Source organism: Chrysemys picta, chromosome 10, assembly GCF_011386835.1.
Source record: "Chrysemys picta bellii isolate R12L10 chromosome 10, ASM1138683v2, whole genome shotgun sequence".
In the NCBI taxonomy this organism is placed as follows: Eukaryota; Metazoa; Chordata; order Testudines; family Emydidae; genus Chrysemys; species Chrysemys picta.
In genome coordinates this window covers 79,350,516-79,372,359 of record NC_088800.1, presented here as the reverse complement: position 1 = coordinate 79,372,359, position 21,844 = coordinate 79,350,516, and positions in this window count along the sequence as shown.

Below are 21,844 nucleotides of genomic sequence, written 5' to 3'. Positions count from 1 at the left end.
ATACACCAGTATGCATGTGGTCTCCATGCAGCCCACAGTGTCTCTACCTCACAGCTCCATAATTCTGTTTGTGCCTTAAGAGGATAAACGCATGCAAGAAAGAAACTGCTGGACCCTGTCTTCATAATACATGGGCCTGGTTTGGGGTAGGGTGTGTGTGTGTCTGCAGAGTTCTGATTACATCTTTAAAGGGGACACTGGAAAATCCTGCAGGCCAAGAATGTCACATTCCTTCCTTATTTATTAGCCGGTAAGTGCTGACACTCCACATTCTTTTAAAGCCTGTTCCATGTGAGAATGTGCAGCTTCTAATTGCAATGGGATGGAGGGGGGCTAGTTATATTGATTCTTCCAGCACTGCATAATTAGACATGAAAATTAGCATTTACTTCAGCTCTTGTACCTAAATGAAACAGCTTGTGGGTGCACACTGCCGTGGCAGGGGTGGCCAGTTTGTGCAAGGAGCAGAAGAGAAGGGCCCAGCCCTAAACCGCAGATGTGGGTACACAGTACGTGGTGGGAAGAGCGGTAGGAATCTGATAGAGCCTGATCTTGCAAATGGCCCCTGATCATAACAGATCAGTCCTTTCAACCCAAACATTGGGGAAGTTAGAAAGCCAGATCTGCATCCAGATTTTTGTAGTGTGGACCCAGGAGTCTGTAGCACCCAGACTCTCATCCACAAAGTCACCCTGTGTTCGAGTCCTCTCCTGGGTGAGCTCATGCCCAATGCTGACAATGAAAGACTGGGTGCTGCACTTTTAGGGGTGAACCATTACACTGAGATCCCGGCTGTTGGTTGCTGCTGGATCTGTCTTAGATGAACGTAGAAGATCTTGCTCCTGACTTGCTCCCAGTGTAGACCAGCCCTAAGAAACTATTCAGTGGCTTTTACTCATCAGAGGTTTGTAAGGCCCGCAAGTGCCCCGTTAGCAAGTCAGCTCGCTAGAAGGGGCCGATGCTGAGGCCACAAAGAAATGCCGTTGGCTTTTGGATGAAAACTTAGACTCTTAGACTTAGACTTAGACTCTTCCTTCTGAGTTGCTCATAAAAAGAGCCCTCCCCTCTCACTGAACTCAGCAGGAGCAGAGGATGCTTAATACCATCCAGGATTGGGAGTCAGGACGCCTGGGTTCTGATCCTAATTTGCAGCATGAGACTGAGCAAGTCACTTAGCCTTTCTGTGCCTCAGTTTCCCCAGCTGTAAAATGGAGTTAGCACTTACCTGCCTCACCAGGTTGTTGTGAACCTTCATCCACTGGTGCTTTTATAGAGCTCTGAGACCCTCTCAAGGAAGGTGCTATAGAAGGGGAAGGTATTATTATTTCATGCACTGAATCTAGCTTTGTTTCACTTCACAATGATTATTTTGCACCTGTATAGCATCTTTTGGCCAAGGGGCTAGAGCTTACACCGTACCATGTCCCTTTGAGGTTGGGATTCTTACCCGATCCTACAGTAGGCCAGCAGAGACGCAGCAATCAGTGGCAGAGAGCCCTGAAGTCCCGGCTCCAACCACTAGACTGCACTTAAACGTTTTTCAGCTGCACTGGGAAATTAAGAAATGGCACTGCAGGGTTTGCAGCTGCATACGTGAGTCTGAAGGTTCCAAGCACACGTGAGCTGGGATATCTCACTCCCCCACATGCCTTGATGAGAGTTACCACCTGGATCAATACTCACGTTTAATATATTTTAACATTTTGTACCACAATCCAGGCTCACAGGCTCAACTGCACCCCGCCCCCATCCAGAAATACACACACGAAAACTCCACAAATTTCCCCCATCCAGAAACTTCATGTCCATTTACAGCACAATACAAAGCCCATTAAAATCAATGGAGACAACACCCTTTGGCTTTAGTGGGTTTTGGATCAGGCCCTTGTTGCTCCAGAAGGTGGATTGCTCTAGTACCGTACACAGCGAATAGATGTTGCCTCTTTTTCTGCACTAGTAACTGGACCCTGTTAGTGACCTTGTTCGCCATGTTACTGTGTTCCTGGTATAATTGTTCCTGTGACTTTTTAAGTGTGACTGACAAATGGAGGAGAAGAATGTATTTTGAACAAGAGCTTATTATTATTCAGGAAATCAATACAGCAGGGGGGAAAAAAATGTTCCTTTTGTGTAATGCAACATCTGTCAGGAAATAGTCATGAAGATTTCTTATTCTTTTCTTATTTTCTCCCTATTTAGTTTATCCTATGTGAATATTAACCCACAATAGCCTGTAGCACTCTGCTCATTTAAGAACCAGTCTGCTTAAAGTCACTGCAGTCTTCCAGAAATGCCATTTCAGTGTATATTATGTGCCCTCTGCCCCTGGAGGGGATGAGTCTGTAACAGCTCCCAGTTAGGGGCTTTGGCCTACATCCTCAAAGGTATTTCGGCCTCAAATGTCTATTGACGGCAATGGGAGTTAGGTTTATCGGGGCCTTAGTTCTTTAGCTCAAACGGTACAGGTTCCTGATTTTAATTCAGGAGATCTGTGGCTCAACCCCCTGATTGATCAGGATAACTGTTGTTGCACCAGCACTTCATAACAATAGTGCCACCTTGTCTTGTGGGATAGCAGATGGTATCAGAAAAAACCCTTGGACACCTCGGCTGTTAATTTGCTGCACACAGTGGCCTCTCAAAAGTAGCAAGGATAGAACTCCAAACCTCGACTCAAAACAAAACAAAACAAAAAAAAAGCACAATCCCCTATCACTTGAGCTAAAAGAGAATATTCACTAATGGTTAGGAGTATAGGAACAATGCCACAAAATTGAGCAGTTCTGAGTCCATTCAGTAGAGGGCAGTGTTGGTCATACCTACCAGCCCACACATAACAGTGTTCAGTGATTGCTGTAGATCACAACAGCACATAAAAATGAGACAGTTTATTTATTCGGTGTTCAGGAGGGTGAAGAAAAATTATACACAGCAGAGAACCAGGCACGTTCTCCGTGCAAGGACGGTTTATGCTACAGCTCATCAGCTTTCTAAACTTATAGCAGGCAGTACCTAGCCTCAGCTGGCACCAGTTTGGGTAAAGTTGCTTCCCAGGTCTGCATATTACACGGGATCCAGTTTCACTCTGCAGGAGGAGTCCGCTGTAATCAGAAGATGTAGCTTTGCCAACCCCAAGCATTCAATAATCATGAGTCAGGTCCCAAAAGCATGAGATGATCTTAAAAATTATGAGATTTTTAGAAAATAATAATAAATTTTAGATTCTTTTTATTTGCCTTGTAGTTTTTGAGCTTTTTGAGTTTTTGAGCGGCCATGTTTCTAAGCCTTTCTCTGCAGCCAGGAGCGCTAGAAACTAACTTTTTTTTTTAATTAATAAAAGCTGATAGTCTCACATAATCACCTGACTCCAGGAGCTGGAGCTTTAAGAAAAGCACCAAATTTGGTGAGATTGGTGATAAAATTATGAGTCAGCAACACTGAATGTTTAAAAGCCAGGGTTTTATAGATTCATAGATTCTAGGACTGGAAGGGACCTCGAGAGGTCATCGAGTCCAGTCCCCTGCCCGCATGGCAGGACCAAATACTGTCTAGACCATCCCTGATAGACATTTATCTAACCTACTCTTAAATATCTCCAGAGATGGAGATTCCACAACCTCCCTAGGCAATTTATTCCAGTGTTTAACCACCCTGACAGTTAGGAACTTTTTCCTAATGTCCAACCTAGACCTCCCTTGCTGCAGTTTAAACCCATTGTTTCTGGTTCTATCCTTAGAGGCTAAGGTGAACAAGTTTTCTCCCTCCTCCTTATGACACCCTTTTAAATACCTGAAAACTGCTCTCATGTCCCCTCTCAGTCTTCTCTTTTCCAAACTAAACAAACCCAATTCTTTCAGCCTTCCTTCATAGGTCATGTTCTCAAGACCTTTAATCATTCTTGTTGCTCTTCTCTGGACCCGCTCCAATTTCTCCACATCTTTTTTAAAATGCGGTGCCCAGAACTGGACACAATACTCCAGCTGAGGCCTAACCAGAGCAGAGTAGAGCGGAAGAATGACTTCTCGTGTCTTGCTCACAACACACCTGTTAATACATCCCAGAATCATGTTTGCTTTTTTGCAACAGCATCACACTGTTGACTCATATTTAGCTTGTGGTCCACTATAACCCCTAGTTTGTTTTAGGTCTTCTCAGTTAGCAATATTTCCCCCTTAAATTACAAAGGAGACCGAACTGTCGGGGGCTCCTTAACTGCTATGGCCAAACACAAACAAAGTAAGAGCTCCCTTGTTAATACAAAGGGCTTTTCTGCTCTGGGAGTGGGAGGAGCAAAGCCTTCAGTTTCTTCTAAATATGAGCTGGTTCAGCAACCCCATCCTTAAAGGGACCACAGCCACAATATTCTATCTCGTACTAGTCCAAAATTATGTCAATTCTCCAGATAACAGGTAATAAAATATACAGTCGCACCCTTTTTGTTTGTGAATTGGTCCCATGTGTCAAGCAAAAATCTGTGTCTTCCGTTTGAAATAACTGTTTGAAACTTCTTATTTAAGTTCATTAAGCAAACAAGTTTATATTTTTGCCCTTTATTTTGACTGTAGGAAATAGAATCTAGTCCATTGGATTTAGTAGCAACAGATGACTCCAATGCGAATGAATTCTATTTAGCTTTTGTGTGTGTTTTTGTGAGTTATTATAGAGAGCAGGGTGAACACCTTATTTTAACAACTACGTGAATATTCCATCAAAACAAAACTTGAATTTTCTTTGGTTGAGCTCTCATCCCTATGAAATTCATGTTCCTTTCTGCAAATCTTCCAGTGAACGAATTTAGCGGCAGGAATGTTTGCAGGAAGCAGACAATTTTAAGGAGATATTAGAGAATATTTATGGAGGGTGAATGTGTGATCAGGAATGTTTGAACTAGAAATGTGATTATTCTGAGAGTTACGGTCAGCCAATCAGATAATTAAAATGTCTCATTTATTACAGATTGTTACACTAGCACAATGGGATCCAACCTGACTGTGGTCTATAGGTGTTACCACAATAAATGTTAAATAATAATTATAACAATACTATATATCCAATCCAAGCTAACCAAAACAGCTTGATTTTTTAATTTCAGGTATTGAGTGCTTTCCATAAGCATCTCCTCAATGATCTATAGACCAAAAATGATTTGTCTGAATTATTTAGTTAATGATTCTGAGTAACAAATAAATATGGGCTAATTGTAACCAGCTCACGGACAGTTCACTAACAGAGAGAGGCTAAATTCATAGTGAATAATTGATTCACTATGAATTATTCGCTCAGCTCTGTTACTGAAGAACAGCATCTTCCCAGCCTTTGGCTGCCAAATGGTCTGTCTCTCACAATGACTTAACTGAAGCTGAATCAGCTATTTTCATGAAAGGCTCATGCTGGGTCTTAGAGACACAGGGGTTTTGCTGCTCTCAGTTGGTGGGTGCAACCCCATTTCCAGGTCGTGACCTACTGGTTGAGCAGAGCTCCTCTACAGCCTTCAGGGACGGGTCTAAAGCCTGTTATCTCTTTCTGTTAATGGGATACTGGCAAGTATTTCAGGCCCAAGATGTAGCTTCTGTGTAAAGTTTTTATAAGACCTGGTACTAATAGGAATGCGATTGTGGAATTTAAGGGGAGGGGGGAATTAACTTGATTTAACTTCCCCCCTCTGTTGGGATTACAGCTCAAACATTGCAGCATTGCGTAGTCCTTGAGAACCAGAAACTAAAACTAGTGTCATTTCATATCATTCAAGGTGGACAGACACCATGAGCAATTCAAAATAAATCAGACGTAACAAAAATATTTCAGTCTTAATCATACACATCTGTTATTAATGCAGAGAAGGAAACATGTTTTCCACCATTTTTATAAGCCGACGCCCTCCCTTTAAAACAAAGGAGGATTCAAATGTGGACAGTAAGGCCTGGTCCACACTAACCCCCCACTTCGGACTAAGGTACACAAATTCAGCTACGTTAATAACGTAGCTGAATTCGAAGTACCTTAGTTCGAACTTACTGCGGGTCCAGACGCGGCAGGGAGGCTCCCCCGTCGATGCCGCGTACTCCTCTCGCCGAGCTGGAGTACCGGCGTCGACGGCGAGCACTTCCGGGATTGATCCGGGATCGATTTATCGTGTCTAGACCAGACACGATAAATCGATCCCAGAACATCGATTGCCTGCCGCCAGACCCGGAGGTAAGTGTAGACGTACCCTAAATTGATTTTTTAAATGTGGGTAGTGAGTTCTGACCTGTAGAGTCAATAGGACCTGTTACTTCTCCCGCCGACCTAGCGCTGTGCACAGGACCAACTATGGCGGCACAACTTATGTCACTCAGGGGATGTTTTTTTCACCCACCTAGCTGTTATTGGGACATTTAGTACACTGGATGAGGTACACCACATGTTGGGATAGGCATGTGTAGGACCCATGGATCTTGAAAAGTGCTGTGGGAGGTATGGATGATTATAGCAGTGGAGATATGTCTGTAGGTTTTGCATCTGTTGTTATGGCAGGGTCTGGTGATGTTTTCTGTGGTGCGTCCTGGTCTGTGGGGAGCTTGCTTCTGATAATGAGCATGGTGAATTTGAGGAGTTGTTTGAAGGCCAGAAGAGGGGGGTTGAGAAAGATATGACCTTACCCACTTCGTCTCTCAAAGAATCTCAGCACACTTTCCCCGAAATGTCTTGGGGTTGAATGAAATGCATGAGAACTTTCCACCTCTGTGCTGCCCTACGCAGATTTGTCGACTGTAGATCTTGTGTGTTGACTCTACACCCAGTGAGAGCGCATAGTTAATTACCCTCAAAGGCAAAGTAAAGAACCCCCCGACCTCTTCTTATAGGCTGCAAAGTTTGCTTGGTATGGCAGATCCTAGCTAACTCACTAACCTCCAGTTGCATCGAAAGGGGACTCAGGAGAGAGATCAAAATTAAAAAAGCATCATTAACATGCATGACATACTTTCTGTACCAAAGTACTGCAAGCCTACCCTTTTCTTTTTTCTTTTTCTTTCTTTTGTGTGTGTGAGAGAAATCTGTCGCAATGGTGTGAACGAGGAGAAAGCCAAAGAGGTCAGTGAAGTTGCTCTGGATTTACGCCATTGTAACTGAGATCAGAATCTGGCCCAACATGTAAAATTCTTGGTTTCTGATGGGCCGATGGAAGAGTGAAGTGGTCTTTAGAGGAGGACATTATGTGCCTTTATCGACATTCCATGATCAAACAGCTGAGACCTCGTCTAAATGTAGTGTTGCACCAGTTTAAGTAGAGGTGTGTTTTTAAATTGTTTGAGGCCTTGGCTACACTTGCCGCGGCAGCGCTGTGAAGCGCGAGTGTAGTCACGCCGCCAGCGCTGCGAGAGCTCTCTCGCAGCGCTGCAAGTACTCCACCTCTCCGAGGGGAATAGCTTGCAGCGCTGCGAGAGAGCGTGCAGCGCTGCAGGTGCTGATTACACTGGTGCTTTACAGCGCTGCACTCGCTGCGCTCGGGGGTGTGTGTGTTTTTTCACACCCCTGAGCGCAGCAAGTGCAGCGCTGTGAATTGCCAGCATAGCCAAGGCCTGAGTTAAACTGGTGCAAACCCCATGTGTCAATATTCTTAATGGGATATAAGCCACCCAAATCAGTGTGTCCTCACAAGGGTTTGCACCTGTTTAGCTAAACCGGTTTTTAAACTGGTGCAGCTTTTGTGTGTAGACAAGGCCTAAATAGGACTTTCCAGCAGGCGCGAAATTAATCATTTTCTTTTTGTGGCGTTTCATGTGCATTTCTGTTTCTGACCCTAATTCAATTACTTTCACATCATTTCAAAGACAAAATGGTTGATTCCTCTTTTATGCAACACCCACCCGTTTTGGCACATTTTCAGTGCAAATCTGCTTGCACTCCGAAAAATGCCATAGCTCGGCGATGTATTTTTGTGAAAATTGGTCTGTTTCTGAGTTGTTTGTGGTGCCCTTTTCTGTTTCACTATAAAAATCTTCACCCCTCTCCAGTACCAGAATGAGGGGGAATTGAGCCCTGGGCTACACTTAACATTTAGATTGACATAGCTGCGTTGCTCAGGGTAGCTCCTGGTGTATACACAGCTGGGTTGGCAGAAGAATGCTTCCGTGGACCTAGCTACTGAGGGAAGTGGATTACCTACAGTGACAGAAATACCCCTTCCGTTGCTGTAGGAAGCATCTTCACTACAGGGCTCTGGTGGCATAGCTACCGCACCATTGCTGTGCCCATTGCATAGACATGGCCCTAGTTTCATGCAAGGTTGTTGTCTCCCCAGAGCATTGCTTTCCTTGGAATGTTGTGTTGCCAAATCCCATTAAAGGGATGATCCCAGGGGATGGAGATTAAAGAGACCTTTCGGAGAGCTGAGAATTTCTTTCTGTACCAAAAAGAAAATAAAAAATTGTTTACTTTCCCAAATGGCAACATCCACCCTAGTCTGAGTCACAGAGAGAGACAGAACATAGCGACACAAGCCCCGTTGTTATTCTTCTCATGTAGCAGGAAGAATTTCTGAGAGCACCATAAACTACATCACATGGCGAGAGCCTGGGTGAGCTCTAATTGCTTCTATTTGCATAATGAGGCTGGGCTCAGCATCCTGCTGATATCTGAAAGAAGAAAATCAAAATCAGCTCTAGATAAACAACTCCCTCCCCCCCCCCATTTGATCATTCTTTCTCTTAATGCGGAATACAATTTTTCAGCTCCTCTTTCTTCCCGAGGACACTGCAAAGTCTTGGTAAGGCTCTTCTGCCTGTTCAACTCAGCACCACCAAGCCACTGCCTCCCCTTATCAGAAGGGGCCCGCCCGGCTCAGGGTTTCAAGAGGGATTACTTGGGGATAATCACAGGTGCCAGCGCCCAGGAACTTTGCGCCACGTCTGAGCAGCAGGGGCGAGGTGGAGACGATCCCGCTGGCTTCAGGAAGTTGTTCCTAATTTAAAAAATCCGAATTTGACCCTAAACGTTGCAGAAAGAAGGCTCCAAAGGTGCAGCATTCTCAGCTGGGAGCCAGGAAGGATTAGAACCTGGCACCGCCGTCCTCAGGGAGGGGGCCAGTTTTACCCTTTGGCCCTGGAAGGAAGCAGTGTCAAAAATGATGGGGGCGGGGGAAGGGAGGTGAGCCACAAGCCCAGCTTTCGGACCTTGTGCTCAAAGTCACCTGGTTTTTTTTTTCTGTTCCGTTTTTCAGGGCCTGATCCAACTCCTAGTGAAATGGAAAGACCCTCGTTGATTTCACTGGGAGTTGAATCAAGCCCTCTGTGCCGAGAACAGGCTACGTCTGTGCCCCTGCACTGTGCTTTTCTGATATCCAGATTGGAGGATTGGCAAACACAGTAACATGTACGCACACTTATTAATTCACTGCCGAAATCTGATTAGCAGGTTTCAGGCCTCTAATGTAAGCACCACTTGTGTCAGCATGTAGCTGTTTCAGTGTCTGGAAAAGACCCCAGTCTACAGACAGGGAAAAAGTGCTTGTTTCTTTTTACAACCTGTTACAACCCAACAGTCTTGCAACCTTTAATTTACATGATCAGGAATGTTAGCATTTTCCCTGCTAAGGCTTCAGAGCAATCCAGCCTTGGCCACAAGGGCAGTCACTGGAAGGGACTCGACAGGACTGCGCTACGCTTTGTATGGAGATGGCTGAATTTTGAGGCAGCTACAGAATGTTTTTGTTGCTGTGACGGGTATAGTTTGAATCAGGGCTGGACCTGTATGAAATCCCTGACCTTCATGCAGGAGTGAGGTCTCCATTTATACACACATATGTAATGGATAGACAGATTGGGGATGTTGGATCTGCAGGGGTGTTGTAAGCAAGACGCGAGAAGTAATCCTTCTCTACTCGGCACTGATAAGGCCTTAGTTAGAATACTGTATTCAGTTCTGGGCACCACACTTCGGGAAAGATGCGGACAAATTGGAGAAAGGCCAGAGGACAGCAACAACAATGATTAAAGGTCTAGAAAACATGGCCTAGGAGGAAAAATTGAAAAAATTGGGTTTGTTTAGTTTGGAGAAGAGAAAACGGGGGGGCGGGGAGGGACATCATAACAGTTTTCAAGCATGTTATAAAGAGGAGGGTGATAATTTGTTCTCCTTAACCACGGAGGACAGGACAAGAAGTGGTGGGCTTAAACTGCAGCAAGGGAGATTTAAGTTAGACATTAGGAAAAAGTTCCTAACTGTCAGGGTGGTTAAACACTGGAACAAATTCCCTAGGGAGGCTGTGAAATCTCCGTCATCAGTGGTTTTGAAGAACAGGTTAGACAGACACCTGTCGGGGATGGTCTAGATAATACTTGGCCCTGCCTCAGTGCAGGGAACTGGACTAGACTAGATGACCTATCAAGGTCCCTTCCAGTCCGATATTTCTATGATTCTATGATCCGGAACACTGTCACAGTGTAAGTGAGAGTTATCAGGAAAGAGTATCCCTGGTAGATGTTCTCTCTCTCGGGAAGGTGAGATCATTTTGATGCCTATGGGCTACTCTGGGGCATAGGATATCCCAGCATTGTCAGACAGGAGCAGCTTCCCAGTACTGCCACAGCTCAAGCTGGATCCAGAGGCACTGTGCTGTGAGTCCAAGGAGTGCAGGGCACCAGCTTCACCATTAGTAAACCAACTGGCCGGACACGATTCACCCAAGTCTGTTCCAATGGAAGCCTTAGCTACCTTTGCATAGACAAGTGATGGACCAGAGGACATAGCACTCCACACAGCCAGTGAATGCCCATGCGCCAGTGGAAAGGCAAATGGCCACATTATTTCCCTGTAGATTCAGAGTTCTTCATGGTGCTATATGGCTGGGTCCCCGAAGGGGTACCTGTGATGGGTTGTCCTCTCCACACCAAAGTGGAAGGGGTTAATGGAGGCCAGGTGCGCCAATTAAGCTAATAGATTGAGTTCTGAGAAGAAAACCCTAATTAGAGGAACAGGCTTACCTGTGCAGGAACTGATGGGGCCTGTATAAAGCCAGATAGCTGGCTGCAGTGTAGGAAGGCTGCTGTTGTTAGGAAAGGCTGCAGGGAGAAAGGCTGCAGCCACTCCCTGAGTGGAGCAAGTTGGAGGCTGACCCACCCAGAGAGTGGGGAAGCCATGTATGTAGGAAGAAGCCCAGGGTAACAGCAGCAGAGAGGTAGGGCTGTACAGGCACCGTAGCTGCTTGTTATAGGGTCCCTGGGCTGGAACCTGGTGTAGAGGGTGGGCCCGGGTTCCCCAATCAGCCACTAGGTAATGGCACAGGGCATTGGAGATATCAGCCAGACAGCTGCTCTGGAAAGCCTGTGAATTCGCCAGAAGTGACCTGGCCGGAAGGCGAAGCCATGAAGAGGAGACTGCAGATCTGGGAGAGAGTAGGGCTGCAGAGTAAGACAAAGCAAGAGAAGATACTGCCAGAGGGCGTCTAATCCCCAGGACGGCCAGCAGGAGGCGCTGCCAGCAGTGAGTGAATCCCGTGACAGTACCTAAATGGTCACCGGCATATATTCAATGTTGCTCACTAAAATTGCCCCAAGAGATATGCACTCTGTTGTGAGGGTTCCTAGGTGAATAATTATGTGTCTGAAAATATTGTGTGTATTGGAGACGGTGTGTCCAATGGTTAGAATATGGGACTGGGGTTGTATCCCTGGCCCTCCTATAGACACGCTGTGACCTTGGCCAACTCCCTGTATCTGCTTTGTAATAACACCTTCCTCCGACGGATGGTGAACATTATTGCACCGATGTTTGTAAAGGGTGCTCTAGGTAGCCTGTGCATTATTACCCGGGCACTGGATACTCAGTGTAAAATAGCTGGTGCCCGTATTGAGCAGTCACAATTCCCTTTCACTAACAAGGGTTATGTTTCCTAAAGCCAGCCAGTCTTGGGGGCTATTTCAGTAGGGCACGTAGCTTATTCAAGCTGTCTGGGGCTGCAGTCCCCCAAGCCTGACTCCTACAGCCAGCTCTAGCACTAGGCACTTTGACAGGTACGCGCTAGTTTGGCCCAAGGATGTTTGCTGGGGGCTGGAGGGAGGACGTGAATGTAGATCTGCTGATGCCAAACTGTGAACTTGTTTCTTCAGTGTAGTAAACTGGAGCTGCTTCCTTCACTCAGCGGGACTCTGTAATTAGCTTGACAGGTTCTATGATGACATCCAATGCAGCAGTCACCATGATGGCTCCTGAATTCACAGGCCATAAAGCCTGGGCATGGGTTAATGAGCAGGCCTGGGTGTCCTTCCAGGCACGCCAAGAGCACCAACAGAGCTTGCAGCCCAAGGCACTGTGAGGTGGGAATGTGCGTGCGCGAATACGCTCTCCTCTGGTGCGAGGTCCATAAATCGCTGCTCAGAGAAAGTGCGGTGGTTTGAACACCGAGGAGAGAGTCAATAGACAGAAACCTCAACCCTCTTCCACGCTGTCTCTCCCCAGCGTTTTCATGGTGGCTGAGCTCCATTGTGTCCTCGTGCTAGAGCACAAGGGTTAGGCACTTGTGGAGCAGGAGTCCACCAGATGTCACTAGAGCCTCTGGAATGGATGAGGGCTGGCTGGCTTTGGAGTTGGCTTCCTGACCTCTCCCCGTTCACCCAGGGCTTACAGTCAGAACCCTCTGGAACGCAGCTTTGTGCTATGGAAGCAGTGTCTTTGATCAGGCCTGCGGCTTTAACGGGTGTTTTGTTGACACCTGAATTGTCGTTGTAAGTGAATGGGATCCCCTTGTATCTGGAAATCCGTTCAGCTGACTAGACCAGCAGGGCCCATCCTGCAGGCCCAGGCTGCAAGGGTAACGCAGCCTTCCCCCAGGCATAGCTGGTGCAGAGCTCTCCCGGGGACTCGCTGGGCGAGATGCCTGCCGCATGGGGTTCAGTAATCCTCGCAGGCCGCCCTGACCGGAGGCGGTGATGTTCCCCTCATGGCAGCTATGGTCTCTGCTCTTGTGCCACAGACGCATCCCGCTGGTTTTGCTCTTTGCTGTCTTGGTGACAGTGGAGGAGTCTGTCAGTGTGTCAGCTACGGACACGGTCCCAGGTTACCAGAGCCCAGACGTGCCCGGGGCAGTATGCTGGCTTTGTACAACGCTTCTCTCCATATCCCCACAATCGTCTCCACGGTCCCCATGGGATCAGGACTCTGTGACAGTCACCTTCCTTCTGGGTGAGGAAGCCTGGATTAAGATTCCTCCAGAGACCATCAGTACCCTTCCCTGATCGGCTGGACTTTCTGCTGGGTGACACTCCCCTGCCTTCCCCTTCTCTCCTCGGTCGTGGTGGTAGTGGACGTGTGGGGGGAGCATAGATATACCTAGGCTGAGAAGCAAGAGGCTGAGGGTAGGTATGAAAGCTGCATTCCCTCAAATGGCCCTACAGCTAGGCCAGCCCTACTTGACTATTCTGGGAAGTATGGCGCATGTTTGCCAACTTCAGAGGGTGTATTTATGCTCTGACTCAGTCCAAGGAAAGTATGGGAATTTCACTAAAGCTGGTTCTCTGTCCTTGCCACACCCCAGGGACTGTAATGTAATGTACCAGTTTCTATGCGCATGCCCCACTGCTGTCTGAGACAAGGCAGTGCGTCATAGACGCTAATGGAGATTCTTCTTTAGCTCAAGAGGTAGGAGCTGTGATTTCAGAGCAGGCGGCCCTGGGTGAATTTCTTGTGTGACCATGGCATGCAGCACGGTCCTAGGTGGGCTCGAGCATGGATTTGTGGCAGTGTCATGAGTGCTGCCATCCCAAGGTTCAGTGGGGTAGACTATGGCTGTATCGTGTGCGTCTGTGGGTTTAAACTGGACCCACAAAGTGCAGATCTGCTTTGAAAAGTGACTGCAAAAATATCACCTTCTAACCCAGCAGCTCTGCCCTTCATGTGTATCAGGCATGCTTATCTTGGTGAGCCCTACAGAGCCAACACGACTAAGGCCAGGTCTACACTAAGAAAGCTTTGCCTGTTTAGCTATACTGGTTTAGCTGAACTAACAAACCTTCCTAGAGTAGACACACCTTCGATCGCCAAGAGTCCATTTGCCAGATTCAGCTTACGCTGGTTCGGCAAGCAAAATAAACTATACCAGGAAAAGCACGTTATGCCAGTAGATCTGCATCTACACTAGGGATTTTGCCAGTGTAGAAATGCCACCATAAAGTCACACCCCTAACCAACCATGCTATAGTGACAAAAGTTTTTAGTGTAGGCCTGGCCTGCGAGGTGACCTTCCTTCTAGTCCTACCAGGACCTCATCACCAGAATTGTTTACTAAATCCCGGTGATGATAATGGGATTGCCTGAGTGTCAGTGAGGCTGTAATTTGCCCTGCAGAACTTTTGGGTAGGTCTTTGCTACAGCGGCACTGTTACAGCGCTGCAGATGTAGCACCATAGTGTAGATGCTTCCTGCATCATTGGAAGGGGGTTTTCCATCGATGTAGCTGGTCCACCTCCCCGAGCAGTGGTAGTTAAGTCAACGGAAGAATCCTTCTGTTGACCTAGCCGTGTCTACACTAGGGGTGAGGTCGACCTAATATGTTGCATAGGGCAAACATTTTTCACACCTCTGAGCAACCCAGCTAGGTAGACCTAACAATGTAGGTGTAGACCAGGCTGAAATCTCAGTAGTGGTGATGCGCAAGAGGGAAAGAACCCGGCTTGGCTCTCAGATCCAAGTCTGTATTCAGCTCTTAGGTACTCTGGTGGTATGCAGCCTATAAAGCCTTCAGGTACATAGACGGAGCCTGATCCACCTCCCAGTGAAATCAGTGGGAGTCTTCCCATTGACTTGATTGGAAGTGGGATATGGCCCGGAGTTTACAGTTCTGGCAGTTTGGGGGCGGAAAAAACCCATCCTTTCACCTATAAACGGAGCACATTTGGCCTGGCAATCACTGAGACACAATAAGCCTGGGACCTGACCGTGTCACTTGTACAAAGTCATCTCTCACTGCACTTGTGTGATGTGACTGCAGTAAAGAGCAGGGTTCGGTGGCCCGGAACCCCTGGGTGGTTTACATGGCTAATGAAAGGGTCTCAGAAGTGTATGGTGATCAAAGCGGTGTCTGAGTTCTGGGGCCTGGGTGTGTAGTGAAGGGGCTTTACTAAACTTTGGCATTAGATTGCAGGTAGTAGATACTGTGAGAGAACATGTGATTTCCAGTCCTCTAGGACTAGAATGATCAGCTCTTTGCTCCTCCTCCCCCAGAGTGCACACTCAGGCTGATATTCTCTGGACGCTTCACGACCCTTCTGGGAAGACGTGCCGACTCCAGGCATTCCCCTAAGTGAGAGCCTTCTGCAACCAGCCTTACTTTCTTTTTACAGAGAGAGAAAACTCCAGTGTTAAAGTGAAACAGGCCTGTTTGTGCTGGGGGGCTGTGTACTGACGTGACTGTACACAGTCTAGGGGATCTAGGGGTTATAGTGGGGGATCTAGGGGTTATAGTGGACCACAAGCTAAATATGAGTCAACAGTGTGATGCTGTTGCAAAAAAAGCAAACATGATTCTGGGATGTATTAACAGGTGTGTTGTGAGCAAGACACGAGAAGTCATTCTTCCGCTCTACTCTGCTCTGGTTAGGCCTCAGCTGGAGTATTGTGTCCAGTTCTGGGCACCGCATTTTAAAAAAGATGTGGAGAAATTGGAGCGGGTCCAGAGAAGAGCAACAAGAATGATTAAAGGTCTTGAGAACATGACCTATGAAGGAAGGCTGAAAGAATTGGGTTTGTTTAGTTTGGAAAAGAGAAGACTGAGAGGGGACATGATAGCAGTTTTCAGGTATTTAAAAGGGTGTCATAAGGTGGAGGGAGAAAACTTGTTCACCTTAGCCTCTAAGGATAGAACCAGAAGCAATGGGTTTAAACTGCAGCAAGGGAGGTCTAGGTTGGACATTAGGAAAAAGTTCCTAACTGTCAGGGTGGTTAAACACTGGAATAAATTGCCTAGGGAGGTTGTGGAATCTCCATCTCTGGAGATATTTAAGAGTAGGTTAGATAAATGTCTATCGGGATGGTCTAGACAGTATTTGGTCCTGCCATGCGGGCAGGGGACTGGACTCGATGACCTCTCGAGGTCCCTTCCAGTCCTAGAATCTATGAATCTATGACTCTATGAATCTATGACTGCTGACTGGGTGCCGTCCTGTTCAGGGATCACTGCACAGAGCCCAGCACTAACCAGCCCTGTCAAGGAGGGAGGGTGGTTTCTGGGGGATGCACAGGCTGAGGACACGGGAGGACCGGGGGGCTCAGTTCTTGGCTTCACCACGAGGGAGTCTCACACTTTGTTGCTTCAGTAGGCTGAGCTCCCTGCACTCCCCAGGGACTCCTGGCCTCCCTTCATTCCCCCTACAAGCACCCTGGGTGCCACCCTTCCATCCCCCTCTATTTCTGGGACACTTTGCAACTTCCCCCTCACACTCTTCCATATGACAGGGGCTCTGTGTACCCTCCCCCACCACCAGTGTCCCCCAGTCTTCACCTCTTCCAGGACTTGTGTGTGCCCCCCATACTAGGATTCCCCATTCTTCTCTCCCATGCCAGGGGGCTCTGTGTGCCCCCCGTCTCCACCACATTATTTCTCTTCTTTCGGCGTGGGAGATAATTGATGCAGTGTTCAGAAGTTATTGCATTACGTTCCGATAGCCAGAGAAATACCACCAAGCTTGCCCTGTGTGATCTTGGGCAAATCAATCTCTCTGTGCCTCCATTCCCTGCCTGTAAAGTGGGGTTGATAATATCACAGGGGTATGGAGAGGGTAGATCTGTTAATGTTTGCAAGGCAGGCTGGTGCAGAAAGCTATGAAGTATTTAGAGAGAGGACAGATGCAGACTGCCCTCACCTCCTTTGCCCTTCAGTGTTTCCCTAGGAGTTCTTGATCCAAAGCTATACTCACATCTCTGTACCCAGCCTTTCAGGCACAAATTTCTGCTGTTACGATCCTACAGGGAGAGGCCATGAGCTGAGAGGTTTCTCACCACCTTGGAGAGGACATTTTTCTGGAGGATTGTTTGGAATCAATTCTTTGCTGATGGGTTTTAAGTGGGACATAGAATCATAGACACTGTGGGTGAGATTTTCAAAAACCCCTAAGGGGGTTCAGCACTGAACCTCATCTAACTCACTGTAATGATATTGAAAGTCCCACCCTGAGCAGGAAAAGACTTATTTTGGTCTAGATGTGAGTGTGAAACAAAACTTCAGATCCAAACACCCCTGAACTTTGGGGTGTAAAATCCAAATGCAGACTCCAAATTCACCATAGAAGGGGAGGCATGATCTCATTACAGTGGGCTGAACCAAAACCTAGATATCAGCACCCCTAAAATGGTGATCCAAATCTGAATCCAATTTAGTCATCTACTCACTGCTGCAAAGCCATCTCCATCCATTGCCAGGTCATGGTGGGATGGTGGCATGTCCTTGGAAATATGGTGGGGTGGGAAATGATGATTGGACAGATTATTCCACACACGTTCTGATGGCCAGATCCTCAGCTGCTGTATATTGCCATAGCTTTATTGACTTGAATGGAGTGATGCTGATTTGCACCAGCTGAGGATTGGACCCTTATTAGAACATAGGTTCTCAACCTGAGAGTCAAGAATATGTCGGGGGGGGGGGAAATAACCACCCTCACTTTCTGTCTGGCTAGATGGGATGGGCGGGCCCCCAAAACAAGGGCAGGGAGAGGAAGTTCTGTTGTAACACAGGATGGAAAAGATCAAGAACCACGGCCTAGAAAAACGGCTTGACACTGGCCAGGCTGAGCGTGGCCACTACAATTCATTGTAAAGGGTTAAATACGTTGTCTGAGGTGCAGTCAGTGAACCTGAAACTTTCTAGTCTCGCTCCCCTTGAAGAATCAAGTTTCTTTTTCCTCTATAAAGCCTGGTAAATGAGGCCCTAATAGTCATGTTATTGGGAATAAAGGGATCCCTGGTGGCTGGTTATGTTAATTACAGGTGAGTGTTCATTAGGGGAATCCCAGGGTTAAATCCGAATTGCGGTGCCCCAAGGGAAGGGGCTCCTTTTAATGCCATCCCAGGAGCACCAATGTTTTCAGCAGCGCCTCTGTGCCGTATCTCTCGCCCTTCCTCTCCCCCGGAGGAAGGAAATCTTAAAGCACCGCACCAGGGTGATCATGGCTCAGACCTGTTCCCTAGTGGGAATTCCAGGAGACGCAATTAGAATCCTTTTGTTGGCTTCTGCTGGTGCGCCAGTAGCTCTAAGGACCACTAGCCCATTGTTCTGTCCCCAAACTTAGCTGCCAATTGGAACCAGGAGGCACCTGCTGAAAATGTTCCATTTGGATTAGTCCCCGGGTGAAGTCAGTCGCACCCTTCCCATTGATGTCTGTGGGTGCAGGACGGGCCCCTGGTTAGAGAATAGGTTCTGACTATGGCATAAAAGGCATGAGACGGGCCTGAGCTGTTCAGTTGGAGTCTGGGTTTTAGTTCAGGCTCATCGATAGCAAAAACCCTCGGCTGAAGCAGAGAATCCTAAGCGGTGATCGGGGAGCTCCCTGATGTGGAAATGTGGCTGGACTCAACTGGAACTAGCTCAGTTAGGGAGAGAACCTTGGAGCTGTATTTTGAGTCAGGCTGTCTGTGCGTGTGTGGACAAACCCTAGGAGCATGAAGAACTATTCAGAGAGCCCTGGCGTCTCTGTCATAGGGGCTGTTCCTATGAGCCCCAAAAGCTGGGCTGTTTCTCGTGCACCCAGCTTTGGTCTATATGACCTGCAGCATGAAGGTGATTAGTCTGCTTTAAGTATGTATCTATGGCAGAAAAGGCACATGCCTGGTACCTCCCCAGATACCTTGTCAGGGTGGTTCTGCTGGTTCATGCTACCTAGCTCTACCTTGTCACACCCCATCCTGGCTTTTCCACCCATTGTCTGTCCTGACATCTCCTCCACCTTTGGAACAAACAATATCGCAGCCACTAGCATTCTCCAAACCCAACCTGCTAAGCCCTGTGTCAAGTCTGGGTCCCCACTTTGCTTCCTTTGTGATGTGGGATGGGTACTGGTGTGGGGGATGGAAACCGTGTGTCACTTCTTGCATAAGTAGCTTGTCATTTCTGGAGTCAGTAGCCTGGGCATTAGGACCCTGAATCTTTTTCTGCACCAAAGACTCTCAGTTCTCAGCCAAGAGGAAGCATGAAGCTTGTATGTTCAAAGAAACATACAAGGTTAAAAGGACACTGCTGAGACAAGCAATCTGTCTGTGTCGATACGCCTTTACTGATGTTGCTAACAGACTTGTGGGAATGCGCGCTCTTTGTTTACTGCCTGCATTGCACTCAGACTGGGACTCCAGTCCAACCTGGTTAGTTTCACTGGTGATTCTGATCAGTTTCATTCTATGGCTCTTGTGCACTAGCACAGAGGTAGGACACACGCAGCCATTCTGGGCACTTGGCTGGAGCTCCCTGGCCAATTGCCAGTACGATGTTGGAGCCTGAGGGGCATCCCTAATTGGCTGGTACAGTGACGTACATCTGTCAGTGAGACATAAATGCCCATAACCATAATAACAGCTTATTGTCCTTGCCCTGCCCTTATGGGGAGGGAGAAGCAGGGGGGAGGGGGATGCTTTCAGGGCTTCATTGGCTCCATGTTTGCATCCCTGCCCCTGCCCTGATACCATGTTGTTGTGTTCGGCTTCTAATGTTTGTGCATGGCTTGCTCAACTTAAACACATGTAACCCTGGAAACTCTTCTGTTCCCATCCGTTTTTGTACAATGTGGGGCTTAACCTATCTGACCCATTAAAGCCTGTAAAACGTGCTGGTGGATCTTTGTCTTTTACAGCTTGAACGGTTGAATATTATTTACTTTTAATTTTGGGGGGCTGTTTGTGGATGGTGGGGGTCAGGTGGTACGGCATTCACCCAGGACCAGACCCTGGTCCATTGAAGTCAATGGGAGTTTTGCCCATGGTTAGTGTGATACTCTACACAGGGAAGAATTAGCCACCAGTGTGTTACAATGACACAATGTACAATTGAGTAAAATGGCTGACTTGAAGCTGCCAGTGCTCCATCCATGCCATGGGCTAATGCAGCGGTTCTCAACCTTTTCATTTGTGAACCCCTAAAATATTTTGAGTGGAGGTTGGACCCCTTTGGAAATTGTAGACATAGTCTGTGGACCCTCCGGGGTCACAGATCTTAGGCTGAAATCCACTCTTCTATGGTAACGACAACCTTTTGCGGACCTCTGAGACATAGTCTGCAGACCCCAGGGGTCCGCAGAGCACAGGTTGAAAACCACTGGGCTAAATTAATCCCTGATGCAACCACCCTGAGTTCAGTGGAATTACACCACTGGGCTAGATTCTCAAGTGGTATAAATTTACTTTGGTGGAGCTGTGCTGATTTATCCCAGCTAAGGATCTGTTTCAGTTTTGCCAGCCCTTCCTCTCTGGGACAGGAGAGAATAGGGGAGAAAAAAGCCCAAAATAGAAAATATTCCAGTAGCTCCCTGACTTTAGCAGAGCAGAAAACGGAGCACAGCTCTGTACAGGCTATGTAGCCTAAGAATGTGTGCACATTAAATCCACGCACTTAACAAAACATGCTGTCTGTAATGGAGCAAAGCACCGAATGGCCACTTATGCTACAAAATAGAACAATAACTGCGGCTCAAAATTACATAAATGCCTTGCCTCTGGTCTTCTGCACATTACAAATAACTCAGCCATTCCGGGGCTAACACTTGCATAAACAGTTACGATCATGTTCAGGAGACATTCCAGCGAAATATACAGGGCTTTGAGACCTGCTTCAAAAGCAGCCAACAAGCCATGAATAGTTCATGTCCTACCCTTCTGATGTTGCAACTCTCAGCATCTACTGCAGCCCAGGTCCTTTTCTTGCTGCTTTGTTCTTTCTTGGGAACAGATTGTTCCAGTGAGGCAGAGTTCCCCAAAATATCCGGGTGCTGAGCACAGACGAAAGAGCAATCTCAAAGCTTAGCTAAAGAATGTGGTTAGCGGGGAAAGGTCCCACCTTTTGAGAGGTAGATCAGGCTCCTCCTGGGGTATTTTTGCTACTTCTAAGATCCTCTCCAATCCGTTACTTTTGCTGCCCCAATCCCCGGCTGCCTTTCCACTAGGTTTGTGAAATCCTATAAGCGCGAATGACATTGAGTGGATCTGGTTTAATGTTCATTTTCAAAAGAGCCGAGATCCCTTCCTCCAAGGAAGTATAAAACCCCTTTCCCACTCCACTCCTCCGGCTAGACCCAGAGCGTGGCGCGAGCACACGCTTTGATCATCTTCCTGGATCGATCGGCCGGGCGTTCTAGACATCTTTTCAATATTTTATAATCCTTCATTCTTCCAGAAGGCAGCAAAGTTAAAAAAAAAAAAAAATCTAACTCCAGGTCTGGCTTTTGCTGCTGCCTCTCGTTTTTCCTCCACCCTTTCAACTCTCTCGTCCCAATTGTCAGTCCCATTTTCTCCAGGTGAGATCCACCATGCTGAAGGCTGGCTGAGGTCTGTCAGGCATCTCTTGGTAAGTCTCTGGACCTGTTGACTTCATGGGCTATGGCTTCTTTCCTCACATACACTAGTAAATCATAGCATCTGTAACGCTGACATACCAGCCCAGTTAAACGCTTCTTGCTACCTGTCTCAATGTTGTGCTAGTTCTTTCCACCCACTCAGTCTATCTCAGAGGTTCTCAAACTGTGGTCCGTGGACCACCTGCGGTCTGCGAGCTCCGTTCAGGTGCTCTGCGCAGGCATGGCTCCACTAATTAGGTGCCTGGACCCTGGAGAAGATGCACATGTAAGGTGAGGTGGTGGCCTTGGGGGGAATAGGGGGTAGGTGGGAGGGGGCA